Here is a 14483-nt window from a genome sequence, read left to right as displayed (position 1 = left end):
TACGACCGCATTAGCTGATGAACGTTCGCTGGGAGATAGGGCATTTGCAAACGTTTTTGCTGGCAGTTTCTTCAGATTCGCATGGAATTTTCTTCAGAGCAACTTCTCAGTTTCTTTAGAGGTAGGCATTTTTATTCAAAAAACTCCCACTTCGGATCTTGCGTCGCAACTAAAACTGCCAAAAGTGCATTAGTAGGCTAGCTAGTGGTCGATCAGTAACTTGTAAACACTGAGCGAGCAGAAATAAGGAACTGTTAGTAACTTGTAAACACTGAGAACACAGAAATAAGGATCATGCTTTTCACAGCAGTAAGAGCCGATCCGTTTGAAATGTTCACACGAGACTCACAAGGCTGGCGTTGTAATATGTTCACATTAGTAGCCCAAATTCAAAACCAACTAGTACGATTCCCATACATAAGATCAACATGTTAATGCATCTCAATGATTCACGGATCATACAAATATGTAGCTCCAAAAGCAAAGATCTAGAAAAAACATATGTTCTTCCTACTAACCTGGATGCTTCTCTTGGCCAACATTCAGTATAGAGTGGAAGACAAATTTGTTTGTGAAGTCTACAATTCCTCTTGCAAACGTAACTAGTTTCACCAATAGCTGGAACCATGAGAATGAACCACACATGATGGAGGAACCTCCACCACAATATGATTTGGTCTTCTCTCGATCACACGGCGAGACTATTTTCGGAATACAAACTTTAACTTAGGCAAAATGATGCCCATTGTATAATCAGACCAAAGCAATGAAACACCTAGTGTTGGCCAATAAATAGTACATTACTACTTTTCTACAGTCCATGAAGTGGCTATCCAATCTTTCTGTGTCTATTTTCAAATGGCACTGCATGCAGTGACTGTACTATTCTCTTATGCAGTTCAACCAAAATTGCGGTCACTTTGTTTGTTTGCCAGATAGCAATGGGCGGACGTCTTTGACTGCACAAATATCAAACAGCTAGTAAACATATACCCCACCTTGTATTTTCGGTTTAAACACGTCTCTTCCGCTTAGCATCTGTCATGTTTTGCACTGGACAATTTGATACAGTCATGTTTTGCCTTGGACAATTTCATACTGAATTGATTTGCTGGTTCAAAGCAGAAATATTGCGCCTATTCTTCATCAGACCAAGGATATCCATGTTCAAAGTGATAGAAGAGGTGAAATCGATACAACCGAAATTGAGCATCCAATCATTGAATCATGTCCTACACCTCCAATGTAGGTCCACCCTGCCAATAAATTCACATGCAAACCACTAGTATTACTATCTAATGACAGTTCAAAAAGAGTAGCAAGATAGTAGCAAACCATGTACCTTCGTAATGAATAGCTCATAGTGCCACCAATTGGATATAAATGTTTGGAAGAAAACATGCTCCTAATGTTGAACCATTTGGACTTTTTGTGCAGTTCCACTAAAATCGAGCATCCCTATTTGCATAGATATTGAAAATGTGATTACTATAAAAGTGGCACTAGTTGAAGCATAGACTCACAAATATAAGCATTCCAATTTCTAAATGGGAAAAGGTAGCAAGACTGTTTCTAACCGCCTGTTTGAAGAAATAAATAAGGCAACAGCGGCTGATGTCGGGAAGGCATACATAGTTTTTTCTTAAAAATTGAGCCATTCCTGACCTTTCGTCTTATTTTAAGCATATTTTGTGCAGTTCAACTAAAATAAAATGCCATCACCACCTTGACAATTCAGTGACACTTACAAAAGGAAATGACTTAACATTACATCATGATGTCAGGTATGTAGTTGACAGGCATTAGAGACAAACATACAGACCTCCTCTGATAACATAATGAACATTAATTTTAACAAAGGTGTGACTAGCTTTATAGGGATAATTTGAGTGAACTCTACACCCTCTGTTCCTTAATATAAGACATTTTCGCAGTTCAATTTGAAGTACCCAAACGTCTAGTATTTAGAAAAACAGGTAGTAGTTTTCTTGAGCACATATCTGGGAAAGCTTGCCACACTTTATATATGTCCATACGCTAATGCAACACCATTCGAATAGTACAAATATACACTAATCCAGTGGCTAGTGCAATAGTAGAGTGGTTATTTTATTATAGGGTATAGTACAATGGTTTTATTGAACAGATTGCCATAAGCTCTAGCACGGGAAGATTTCTATAATAATTAACAATACAAAATGTAAAGGTAATAAGTTTTAGCATTTGTATACTAGCTGTGCAAGAGCATTAAATCAAATACAAAAGTGTGAAGGTAACTAGCATTATTAACTAATGACAGTATAAAAAATTGCAAACCATGTACCTTCAAGGTAAATATCATTTCGAACTCGAGGGGACCTAAAAATTGCTATCCCAATCTTGATAATCGATCAAACATAAAAACTTAATCGAACGAATCAAGAGAACAGCCGGAGGAGAGGTGCCCACTCTTGACCTTTCCTCTTGACACTGTACAAAAAATTGAGTTATCTCATAAAAATGAGGTAGGTAATCTATAAGCATTAACAGTGCAAAAATCTGAAGGTATTAACAAGATTCATCATTGGTATACTGGTTGTGCAACAACATTAGAATGCCTTAGCTGAAAAATCTTTAATACATCCACAATCAACAGCTAACCCTGAAATAATCCAGTGAAATTAAATGGCATTGCTTAAATTTATCGGTGGCATTAGACTGAGTGCAGCATTAGTTAAATGTGGCATCGCTTTAGCAGTAGCATTGCTTGACTTGACCGCTGGCGTTATACTAATAGCAAAAAAGTGGCAATAAGAGCATGGGAGGCCCATTCGGACAGTGGGCGCACTAGTACGATGTACCTCCATGGACGCATAGAGTGGTGAGGGAGGTATGGTTGCCCAGAGCAACAAATATCCAGGCAGCATATGTGGATTATGTTCCATTTTTGTTCTCTTTAGCTACTGAATTTCCCCTTTTCAACCTAGATGCGGGTTCGATGCCTAGTCTCTTGGACAGTACAGTCTCCCTTCCTTTCCTTATTCAACCCAGACATAGATTAGTCTGCATGAAGTAGGGTTTCCTTTAATAGTGCAAGTTAAGGTTTTCGTGTGGGTGACTAGTAGAGCAGAGGATAGCAAATTCGGAAGATGGTGGAGTGGAAAAAGATCCACATGCAGCGACGTGGCAGATGGGGCAATAGAACAAGGGTATGGTTCGAAAAGAGGTAGCATACCCGAGGGTCGGCGGGAAGTGGCTTCGCTCGTGGTCGTTGTCCTCCGCACACAGTACGGCAACGAGCTTGGGGACGGAGGCCATGTCGCGCGGGCGCTAGGTCTGAGAGGACGGCCTTGTCGCCAGTGCGTGACCTAGCTCGCCGATGACGAGTGCGTCAATGCTGCATGTCCTTTTCTTCCCCGGCGGATCTATGACCATCAGTGAGGGGGGGGGAGGCCGTCTTTTTAGATCTGGAGAGAGGGTGATAGTGTGAGAAGCAAGTGGGCAGCCCTGAGCAAGAAAGCGCTGAAGCTCCAGCCTATATATCTTTTTTATACTACTAGTACTAGAGGTGGAGTAGTGGTAGAGTAGTTTATATTTTCTCTGCATACAGTACCACTTAGTCGTGCTTCAAAACTGAATGGCACACCATTAAAAAAATAAAGGTCGATAACTAATGTGGCACCTCGGGCCAACGTGGCCAGATCGCATTTTGCACGAGAAATTACACACCATGTTTCGTTGACATGTGGTCCCGTTCCCACATGTCAGTGAGACGACGGCGAGTCCTTTCGTTCAATTTCCGAATGAACGTCTATGTAGGCCGGGGTGCCTCTTCGTGTACCATGGCAACCGTCCACCGACTCTTCGCCTTTCCCTCTCGATTTGGAACTGTTGTCGCACGCTCTTCCTCCCTCCTCCATTTGCCTTCACCCTTCCTTCTGCCATTATTCGATCATCTTCTCCATTGAGGGAATAGGCCGGAAACGACCCTATTATTCTTGCCCCGATCTAAATGATGACGCGGTGGAGGAATTCATTGATCGGTGCGACGCCATCACCTCGGCTAGCATGGCAGGTTCGTTCAAGACCATTCTCGACTCAACTAATAAAATCATTACAAGGAACCCAAGGGTCCAAGAGCGGTTTGATCTCCCCTATCTTGTTCGCCGTCCCTGCTAACTGGCGCAGGGACGACGGAAGCCTCGCCTTGTGCAAGTTGATGCCACTTGATAATGATACGTGTGATGTTAAGATGCCATCGCTTGAGGGCAAGGCTTGGGCAGGCGCAAACGAAGATTGGGTTGTTTATATTGGGTACAACTGCAAGTGGGAACTTGTGAATGTGTACACTCGTCACCGGGTTCCACTTCCAAAAATCTCAGACTGCCCAGAGGTTGAGCACACAGATGATCTACGTGAGTTCGAATACGATCATGGTAACTGTCGTCTATGGAAGATAGTAATTTGTCGAGTTCCCAACCGCTCTTGGGATTACACGAACTATGAAGTTGTTGCTATCTTCGACAAGCTTGTTGCCTTCCTTACTTCCATGCCTCAATGGATATTGCTGAAAAATCAATTTCTGTACACGAATGAGTATTGTGATGCAATTCAATACGAGGGTCTTGTGTTTGCTTCCACCACTCATGGCACTGTTTTTGCATGGAATCATCATGCTTTCGGTACATTTGTCTTACACCATAATTATAATTGTTTCATCCACATGCATGTGGGTTAGCTAGTTTCCCTTTACTAATTAATTAACCTTCTTGTGTTTCCAAGGTCCTGTGAAAATTCCACCACCTATACTTGAAAAAATTATAACCAAGGGGGAGATGACGATGCTGATGATCACGAGCATGAGGACGAGCAGAACCCATATACTCAGTGGCGCCTGGCAACTTATTCCGATGGATCACCTCTTCTTGTCTGTATACAGGGCACTGCTGATGTTACTAAGGAAGCAGGTGTTGTCTCGCATGGTCGCACTCTCCGGACCTATTCCAACATTTGTTGCAGGGTATTCAGGATGGATACTAGTGTACTAGCGCCAACACCTTCTCCCTAGTTCAGTATTGAAAGTCTTGGAGGAAACTCGCTCTTCCTTGGAAAAAACTATCCAATCATGGTGAAAGGCGATCCAGCTATTGTTGACACAACATTACTATCAATTATGAGAAGTAACTATATCTATACCTCGGTCATTGCTATGCTTCCCTACCATTGCACTATGGGTCCTGACATAGCCCGTTTTAGCCTGGATGATCAGTCATGCGTTGGTCTCGAGATTGACAGTAGCTGGCCCTTCCCAGAGAATCACCTATGGTTCAAAGCAAGTGTTTCCAATGCCGAGGATTGGTTGAGCTGAAGTTCATTTCATTGCTTGCTATTTGTTGTGTGATGAAAACTTTAGTATTTACTAGAATGTATCGTCGTTGTCGTTGTGGGTTCATGACCTGTTGTGGCACACCGGCTCAGAGAAAACCGGAACGCCCCGTATTCCAGCCTAGAGATCGAGGTGAAGTCTTCTGGAATACGGCACTGCTTAGTATAGAACAAACGAACTCTCTATTACAACATGAATATGAATACAAGGGTTCCGATATTACAATGAATAACATCGGTACGGCGACACTACGCCAACCGCGGTTGCTCTATACAAGCAGCATACAACTCGAAGCAGCGGAACAACTACTGGCAGCGGAACAACGAACGACAATGATGGACTCCAATCCACAGGGACTCTGGCTGGAACGTTTATCCTAGCTCGCGAACACAGGAACAACACCAAACAGGCAAGCAATCCAGGCATGACCTGCAAACTGGCATGACACGCCAGGTCAGTACATTGAATGTACTTGCAAGCTCACAATAACCATAAGCATCCAAGACAAACAACAACATGGCATTTACAGGTTAATCAGGAATTATCATAGGATCATCAGGTTAACATGGCATGAACAACATGAACATAATATCGCTAGAACAATATGATCATGGCATGAACATATAAATCTGATGATACTAGCATGCAACATGATGACACTACATGCATCATTTATTCTGCTCGGGTTACCTCATAGCCATCACATGCATCACTTACCAACTTCGGACATTACACGATCATCTCAGGATCAAATCAAGCTTGGTATAAACAATACCGTAGTAATCATCAACTGACCACAAGGAGCTTGATCTTTACCCACGATTCTCGCCCAACATCACGAATATCCAACAACTCGGTATCCTCGATACCACGGTGATCATTTCGGCGATCACAACCATGACCAACACTTGGTCTCAAATCGTGATCCTTCCGGTGATCACAACCAACTTATCTCATCATCGAACTGGGGTTGTTATTAAGCACATTATTATTATTACTGCTGACTCGTAGTGTGACCAACTACAAACTGGGCCCTTATCCGCGGGCGCGGCTATCGATAGATTTAATATGCACTCTGCAGAGGTTAGTACACTATACCCACACAACGGAACCTATGGCCTCGAACTCCCATTCGGGTGGACCAACGGCGTTCCGAAAAAACCAATATACTGCCATGACACTCTCCCGGCCACTCCGACCCACTCCCAATTGGGCTAGTCCTGGGTGTCCCCGTGTCTACGAAAGACACAACGACCACCATCGTGGCCAAAACGTCCCTCATGGGGACCGGATCCATAATAACAACAACGGGCACACAAGGTTATGTCTGCTTACCGGGCCAGGGTACCGCACGCCCATAACCTTCCCTAGTTGGAGGCACCGGCGAGAGGCACGACAATAGACTCGGTTAGGACCTTCCCATAAAGGTCAGCGTGGTTGCACTGCTCAGTTCGATATGGTGGCACCATGACTCAGTCAACAGGTGTTCAAGTTCAATTTAATCTGGTTAAACTTGAATGCAAATATGCTGAGCCATGATAAAATAGCATGATACAATTACAATGCATGAGCATGGTATCAACATAAGCATGGGTGCAACATAACTAGCCACCATATCAACAATGAATCATCTCCAGCTGAGCATGGCATAATGAAGAGCATGAATATTACCAGTACAACACTACTCATAGCATAACATGACCACTAGCATCAACAATAAACATCATGCAAGAACATATCAACAATGCCATCATGCAAGCATTTAACCAACTGGATGCAATGGAACATGCATAACAACGGTACTCGGGACAGACGGCAGTCATGCACCGAAGACCATTACCAACATCAACATATACTACTAGCAAGCATAAGCATATGAAAGGAATACTAGCAACTGGCAGGTCATGACAACAAGGTGCATAACAACATAGCAAGAAAGTAAGCATGAATCCATAAGCATTATCGAAACAACTATAACCATATTATAAGCAAGCAAACATTTAATAAATATTCATGTTGAAAACCATGGCTACTGCATGACTATCATGCAAGTGGGTATTGTGGCTTGCATGGGGTGACAGAGACTCCAGGAAGAAGTGCGGTGAAGCCACGGAACGAAACATCGAACAGTACGTTCTTGGTGGGGGCTGATTAGAGGCAAGGGCAAAATGGTAATTTTCACTGTGAGAACACCTGGTGAAAATGTTACCAAAGGATAGAGCTCGACGATACGAAGAAGTGAGCGTTGGTTTCACCTCAATTGGAGTTACGGTTGAAAAGTTGTGAAGGTTGGAAGAACAGGGACCAATCTATGAAAAATTTATGACCAACGGGTCCCTGAGTGGATAAGGCAGAAACAGATTTCAGAAAATACGCCTTCTGGCTTAGAAAACGTACTTCAGGCCGAAGTACAAACGGAATAAGCTTTCAGAAAAGAGGAGACATACTCTGGGAAATGCGTTTCCACTTGCCACGTGGGATGGAGGGGGTGAGACACTAGCGCGTGGGGCCCAGGGAGCAGGGGGGCCAGCGCTCGTGTCGAGGGTGGGGCGGCTGAGTGGAACGAGGGGGAGAAAATGGACATGGAGGGGAGGCGAGAGGAGGCTCGGGTTGGCCAGCATCATGCCAAGGCCGAGGCGGCCATGGTGGACAGAGGCGAAAAGAGGAGAGGGTCGAGGGCCCTGGTGGGCGCGGAGGCTTGGGGAGAGGCTGGTGAGGTGCGGAGGTACTCCGGTCGTGCTTATATAGCCGAGGGGAGGCTTCTCGAGCTCACAGGGGAGCTCCCGACCAAGCTGTAATGGCGGGTTAAGGCAGGGCATGGCACAGGCATGGCGTTTGTGACTCATTAATGGCGAACCACGACGGGGCAGCGATGCAGGGCGACGCAGGGCATCACGGGCGAGCTCCTGGACAAGGTTTGAGTTCGAGACGAGGAGGGACGAGACGAGCATAGTGGCCGGAACAAGCCAGAGCACGCCTGCAGCCATGACGCAAGCGTGATCACCACGCGCATTGGCGCAAGCGGCGCTCTTTGGCGTGGCCAACCATGTCTAGTGGATGGACCTTGGTGCCCTCAGTCAAAATGAGGAAATATATTGGTCCAGGGGCAAAGAAGAGATTTGCACTTAGTTCCAAATGTAAATCAATAAGAAGGTGTTTGTAACTCTCTATGGTTAAACCAGCTAGGTAAAGTGGTAACTAGTTTGTCTAATGATGACCACATACTAAGGTGATGTTGACCACTAAAAACCAGACTAAGAGAAGGGGTTTAGAGGAGGGTTGCTATAGAAAGTGCAAAACTGGCAAGAATAAGGGATTTGGATGATACACTCACATACTTGATCTCTGTGAGCTGAAATTTGGCAGAGAGGGGTCATATGATGATATGAAGCTTCTGTAAAAATTTCATGCCATTTGGAAATGTCAAAGTGGCACTTGCTTCATAAAGCTTCATTCTGGACCGAATCTTGGAAAAATTACACAGGGCAATTGGATTAACAAATTGAGGTAAAACTTGGTGGAGGGAGTTGATATAGGTAGAAGCAGGTCCTGGTAAAGTTTCATCTCAATTGAATCAATATAAAATATAGTTTCTTCACAAACTGAAAATCTGACCAGAAACAAAGATTTGGGGCTGGGCTCACATAGATGAGTTAAATGAGCTCATATTTGGTGGGGAGTCATTATTTCATCATAGGGAGGACCTTGCAAAATTTCAACTCATTTGGATATGCCTAGCTTGTACTTCCTTCACAACCACTTCCCTCGTACAGGAACTTTCAAAAATTGCTCAGGAATATTTACTAGGAAAATTGAGTTGAATTTTGGCACGTGTCAATTGTTTGGACATGAAAAGATGTCCAGGAAGTTTGGGTTGAATTGGGAAAAGATAAATAACACTTCCTTTGCAAAGTGCCATTTGGGACAGAATAGGATAAGAATTATTGGAGGATTATTTTTGAACATGGCAATGAAATATTTTGCCATATTTGAGCAAGATAGCACCCAAACAATTTATGAGAATTATTTGGGAATTTTAGGAGTGACAGAAATATAGGTTGCTTCACAACCTAGGGGTTTAAGGGTTAGTCCTTTATCAGAAAAGGAATATTCCCAACAAGGGAATTTTGGGTTAGGTCGAGGATGGAAATGACATGATCTTGGGATGATGAAGAGGGTGACAAGCCACTATAAAACCTAGGAAGACATGATCTTCCCAAGTTTCAGAACCACAAAGCCACGGAAAAGCAAAACAAAATCGGAAATCCAAGAAAAAGAAATGGGCAAAAAATCCAGGCTGTTACAAACCTTCCCCCTTAAAGAAATCCCGTCCTCGAGATTTGGTTGCTCGGGGTTAAATAATATTCCTGACTTGAAGAAACCATTTCCAACTCAGGTTTCTTTTATTCATAATATTTCCGTTGAATTGGATTTGACTAATTGTCTTGATCTGGGGTGGTTTGCTTTGCCGTATCTGACATTCTGGCAGGACATACCTTATATGTTCCTGTTTATACTGACTCAAATTTCCGTTCATATCTGTTGGCTGAGCTAGCATCCGAAATATTATTTTTACGGACATACTTGTCCTTCTTGATATTGATCCTTTGCTGGAAATGTTATTCTTGTATCGAGTACCGAGAATATTCCACGGAGTTGGGGAACATATCTTCTCGTGGAACAAAGAATCTCTTCTACCCAGGCATCAGATTCCTCAAATATAGACATGCCTTCTTGTCTGGCTTCACAGTCTTGAGTATCCAAGTAGTACCCAAGGTTTGACTGCCGCTTGTCGTGACTGATAGAAAAATACACCATCTCCTGATGATAAGATTTGCAGACTTGACTGGCAGTGATCTTGGCAAAGAATCCCATCCACATAGGCCATTCTTTTAATTGCTTCCCCTATGCGAGAGATAGCAATCCTCAAAGTATATGTTTTGACATAGATTCTTCATTTTTGCCAGTATTTCCCTGGGAATAACAGTCTGTGCGATGCTCCATCGTGGGTGTTGAGGTCAATATATTGAGCTGTCCATGAGTCTGACTGGACAGACTCGGGTATTCAATGCTGATAGTTCTGAGCATACTGTGGACTGAGCTGGTTGCCTCACTATGAGGTCCTTACCACAATGGAGTATACCTCTTAGGTGGATCTTTGCTTGGGTTTGCCGTGGAATAAGACGGTCTTGGGCATCCACATTTTTCACATAACAACTGGCATACCTGTGTTTTTGTTCTTGTTCTTTCACTATTACTTTCTTCATCTGGATCCTCAACTGAAAGAGCGGGGCCTTATATATCTCCTTGATTATTTCCAGGGCCCTGAATACTGTTACATACAATATCTGGCACTCATACCTTGGTCTGGCGCATGTCTTGAGCCTCGGTATATTGTCCGACTCACGTGTGGTTATACAGATCTCAATACTGTTGTGGATTATGCCGGACAGTGCCAGGGTTAGATGTGCGGGACTGATCTTAATAATCACTGCCAAGATTATTGTCTCAATGATGTCTTTCCTTCAAGACTTGTTGATTATGGAATCACCCACTGGTTTTTCTTTCTTGAATAACCAGTGAGGTTGTCGGATGTGTACCGTGAATTCTTCCTTATGGGAGAGACTTGCATGGACTTGACAGCATACTCATTGAATGAACAAATATCTGATTCTCGAGGCATACCTTTGTTCTGCCTGATTTTTGTTTCAGACCAACTATTGCAGATCTACCACATGGAAAACACTGCCAGATGTTGACAGTTCATAATTTAATGTCTTGTATTAGTGTTGTACAGAAGAATACTGGGCAGCTTGCGTTCGGAAACCACCAGGGTGTCGTGCTGAGGAAGACTGGATGGCTTATGCTTGAAGCCTTCGGTGGATATCTTCTTGAGGAAAAACGGGGTATCATACCTCATAAGCTTCCCCCCCTTAAAGACTTTGCTAGGGAAGACTCGGTGCCTTATGCCAGAAACTTTTGCAGTATTTCATCGAGAAGACTGAATATCTTGCATGGGAATCCATTGATACCCTATCGATGCAGATTGGGAACCTTGTCTTTGTACATTTCGTCAATAAATTGTGGAGAAGGACGGGGCTGATTTTCTTGGTGAACGGAATGCCATATATATTTTTGTCAATCCGGCAGCTGATTAGTGACATGACAAGAATTTTTTGACTATCCTTACTGAATTCATTGCGTATTTGGACTGACTTCTGGGTGTCACAATGTTTTAATTGTGACTTATGGCACATTCAATCATTGTGCATAACCCATACCTTTGACTTGAAATGCACGGTTGATTCAATTTTGTCCTCTTTCTGATTTAATCTTTGTTATGATAAAGTGTATCTCTGACAGGTACTTGTTGCTGAAAGTCTGATCAAAATACAATTTGTATCCGGACGGATATCTGCAATATAATGCTGTCGGCTGAAAACCTCATTGATTTTAACTGAATTCCTTGGTGTATATCTGTACTGCTTACGGCTTCTTCTGGTCCGGTGTCGGTCGAGGAGTAATTTCCATAAGGGGGTAACACCGAGGATTCAAAACAAAGAAGCACGAGAAAACAATTTATTGCAACAAAGCACACAACAAACAAACTACAAAGCTGCTTCACACAGGCACACACAAGCATGATACTACAACAGATGCACAAACACTACACGAAGGCTTACATCCTACGCTTGAACAAACACTCGCTCACTGACGAGGAAGCTAAGGATTAGCGAGTGGAACCGCTGACTCTGGAACTCCGGATGGACGAGGCGAATGAGTTGGAGAAGCTGGCGGAGACTGAGGTAAAGCGACACCAAGCAATCTCCTGGCCCGAATGGCGTCTCGGGCTAACTCAAAAATAAGAAGACACTCGACCGTCATGTAATGAGACATGGCGAGGATAGCCAGGTCATCTTGAGGGTTGACAAAGGGAAATTGGATCCGCCTAGGATTCTCGACGATGGTGGGATAATATTGATAAGCACGGTTCTCTTGCACCATGCTCTCTTGATGACGAAGACCGGTGACTCCTGCCATTGCGGCTAGCTGAACGGCACGCTTAGGAGTAGCGCCGTAACCACCATGGAAACTATAGGTGCGCTTACCGACAGGAATCAGGGCTGACAGATGAACAAGAGCAACGCATTCCTGAATTCTCCCTCTGGCAGAAAACTGGAATACTTGATAATGAGGTGGATCTCTGAGTGGATAAATGCCACACCACATGTCGCCAAGGAGGGCGGCAAAGCTGAGAGGGGCAGGAGTGGGACAGAACTCAATAGGAACAGCATCGAGGGGAGGCTTCTCGAGCTCACATGGGAGCTCCCGACCAAGCTGTGATGGCGGGCTGAGGCAGGGCATGGCACAGGCATGGCGTTTATGACTCATTAATGGCGAATCACGACGGGGCAGCAATGCAGGGCGACGCAGGGCATCACGGACGAGCTCTTGGACAAGGTTTGAGGTCGAGACGAGGAGGGAGGAGACGAGCATAGTGGCCGGAACAAGCCAGAGCACGCCTGCAGCCATGATGCAAGCGTGATCACCACGCGCACTGGCGCAAGCGGCGCTCTTTGGTGTGGCCAACCATGTCCGGTGGATGGACCTTGGTGCCCTCAGTCTAAATGAGGAACTATATCGGTCTAGGGGCAAAGAAGAGATTTGCACTTAGTTCCAAAAATCAGTAAGAAGGTGTCTGTAACTCTCTGTGGTTAAAACAGCTAGGTAACATGGTAGCTAGTTTGTGTGATGATGATCACATACTAAGGTGATGCTGATCACCAAAAATCAGACTAAGAGGAGGGGTTTAGAGGAGGGTTGCCGTAGAAAGTGCAAAACTGGCCAAAATTAGGGATTTGGATGATACACTCACATACTTGATGTTTTTGAGCTGAAATTTGGCAGAGAGGGGTTATATGATGATATGAAGCTTCTGTAAAAATTTCATGCCATTTGGAAATGTCAAAGTGGCACTTGCTTCATAAAGCTTCATTCTGGACATAATCTTGGAAAAATTACACAGGGCAATTGGATTAACCAGTTGAGGTAAAACTTGATGGAGGGAGTTGATATAGGTAGAAGCATGTCTTGGTAAAGTTTCAGATCAATTGAAGAAATATAAAACATAGTTGCTTCACAAACTGAAAATCTGACCAGAAACAAAGATTTGGGGCTGGGCTGACATAGATGAGTTAAATCAGCTCATATTTGGTGGAGAATCATGATTTTATCATAGGAAGGACCTTGAAAAATTTCAACTTATTTGGATATGCCTAGCTTGTACTTCCTTCACAACCACTTCCCCCAGACAGGAAATTTGGAACATTACTCAGGAATATTTACTAGGCAAATTGAGTTGAATTTTGGCACAGGTCAATTATTTGGACAGGAAAAGATGTCCAAGAAGTTTGGGTTGAATTGGGAAAAGATAAATAGCACTTCCTTTGCAAAGTGCCATTTGGGACAAAATAGGAAAAGAATTATTGGAGGATTATTTTTGAACATGGCAATGAAATATTTTGCCATATTTGAGCAAGATAGGACCCAAAAAATTATGAGAATTATTTAGGAATTTTAGGAGTGACAGAAACATAGGTTGCTTCAGAACCTAGGGGTTTAAGGGTTATTCCTTTATCAGAAAAGGAATATTCCCAACAAAGGAATTTTGGGTTTGGTCAAGGATGGAAATGACATGATCTTGGGATGATGAAGAGGGTGACAAGCCACTATAAAACCTAGGAAGACATGATATTCCCAAGTTTCAGAACCACAAAGCCCCGGAAAAGCAAAACAAAACCGGGAATCCAAGAAAAAGAAAAGGGCAGAAAATCCAGGCCGATACACCTATTGTATGTAATAAAATGATATGCCTGTGATAGACTTACTAAATTTATGAATGGCTTTCGAGTCGCTTCTCTGAGTGTGTGCTGCGACGAGGCAAAAAAATATTTACAGAATACATAATTGTACGTGCATTGCAAGAGGTTATCGGATGAGTCCAATCAACAATAGTACTACTAATATTTGTACTAGCTTCACATGCTTCGCGCGTCGGGCGGGTGTTTTTACTGTAGCTGTGAATCCCATCATCCTAGGTCCTCGGATGAGTCCAGTA

Source organism: Triticum aestivum, chromosome 5A (genome assembly GCF_018294505.1).
Source record: "Triticum aestivum cultivar Chinese Spring chromosome 5A, IWGSC CS RefSeq v2.1, whole genome shotgun sequence".
Lineage (NCBI taxonomy): Eukaryota > Viridiplantae > Streptophyta > Magnoliopsida > Poales > Poaceae > Triticum > Triticum aestivum.
This window is presented reverse-complemented; position numbering follows the sequence as displayed.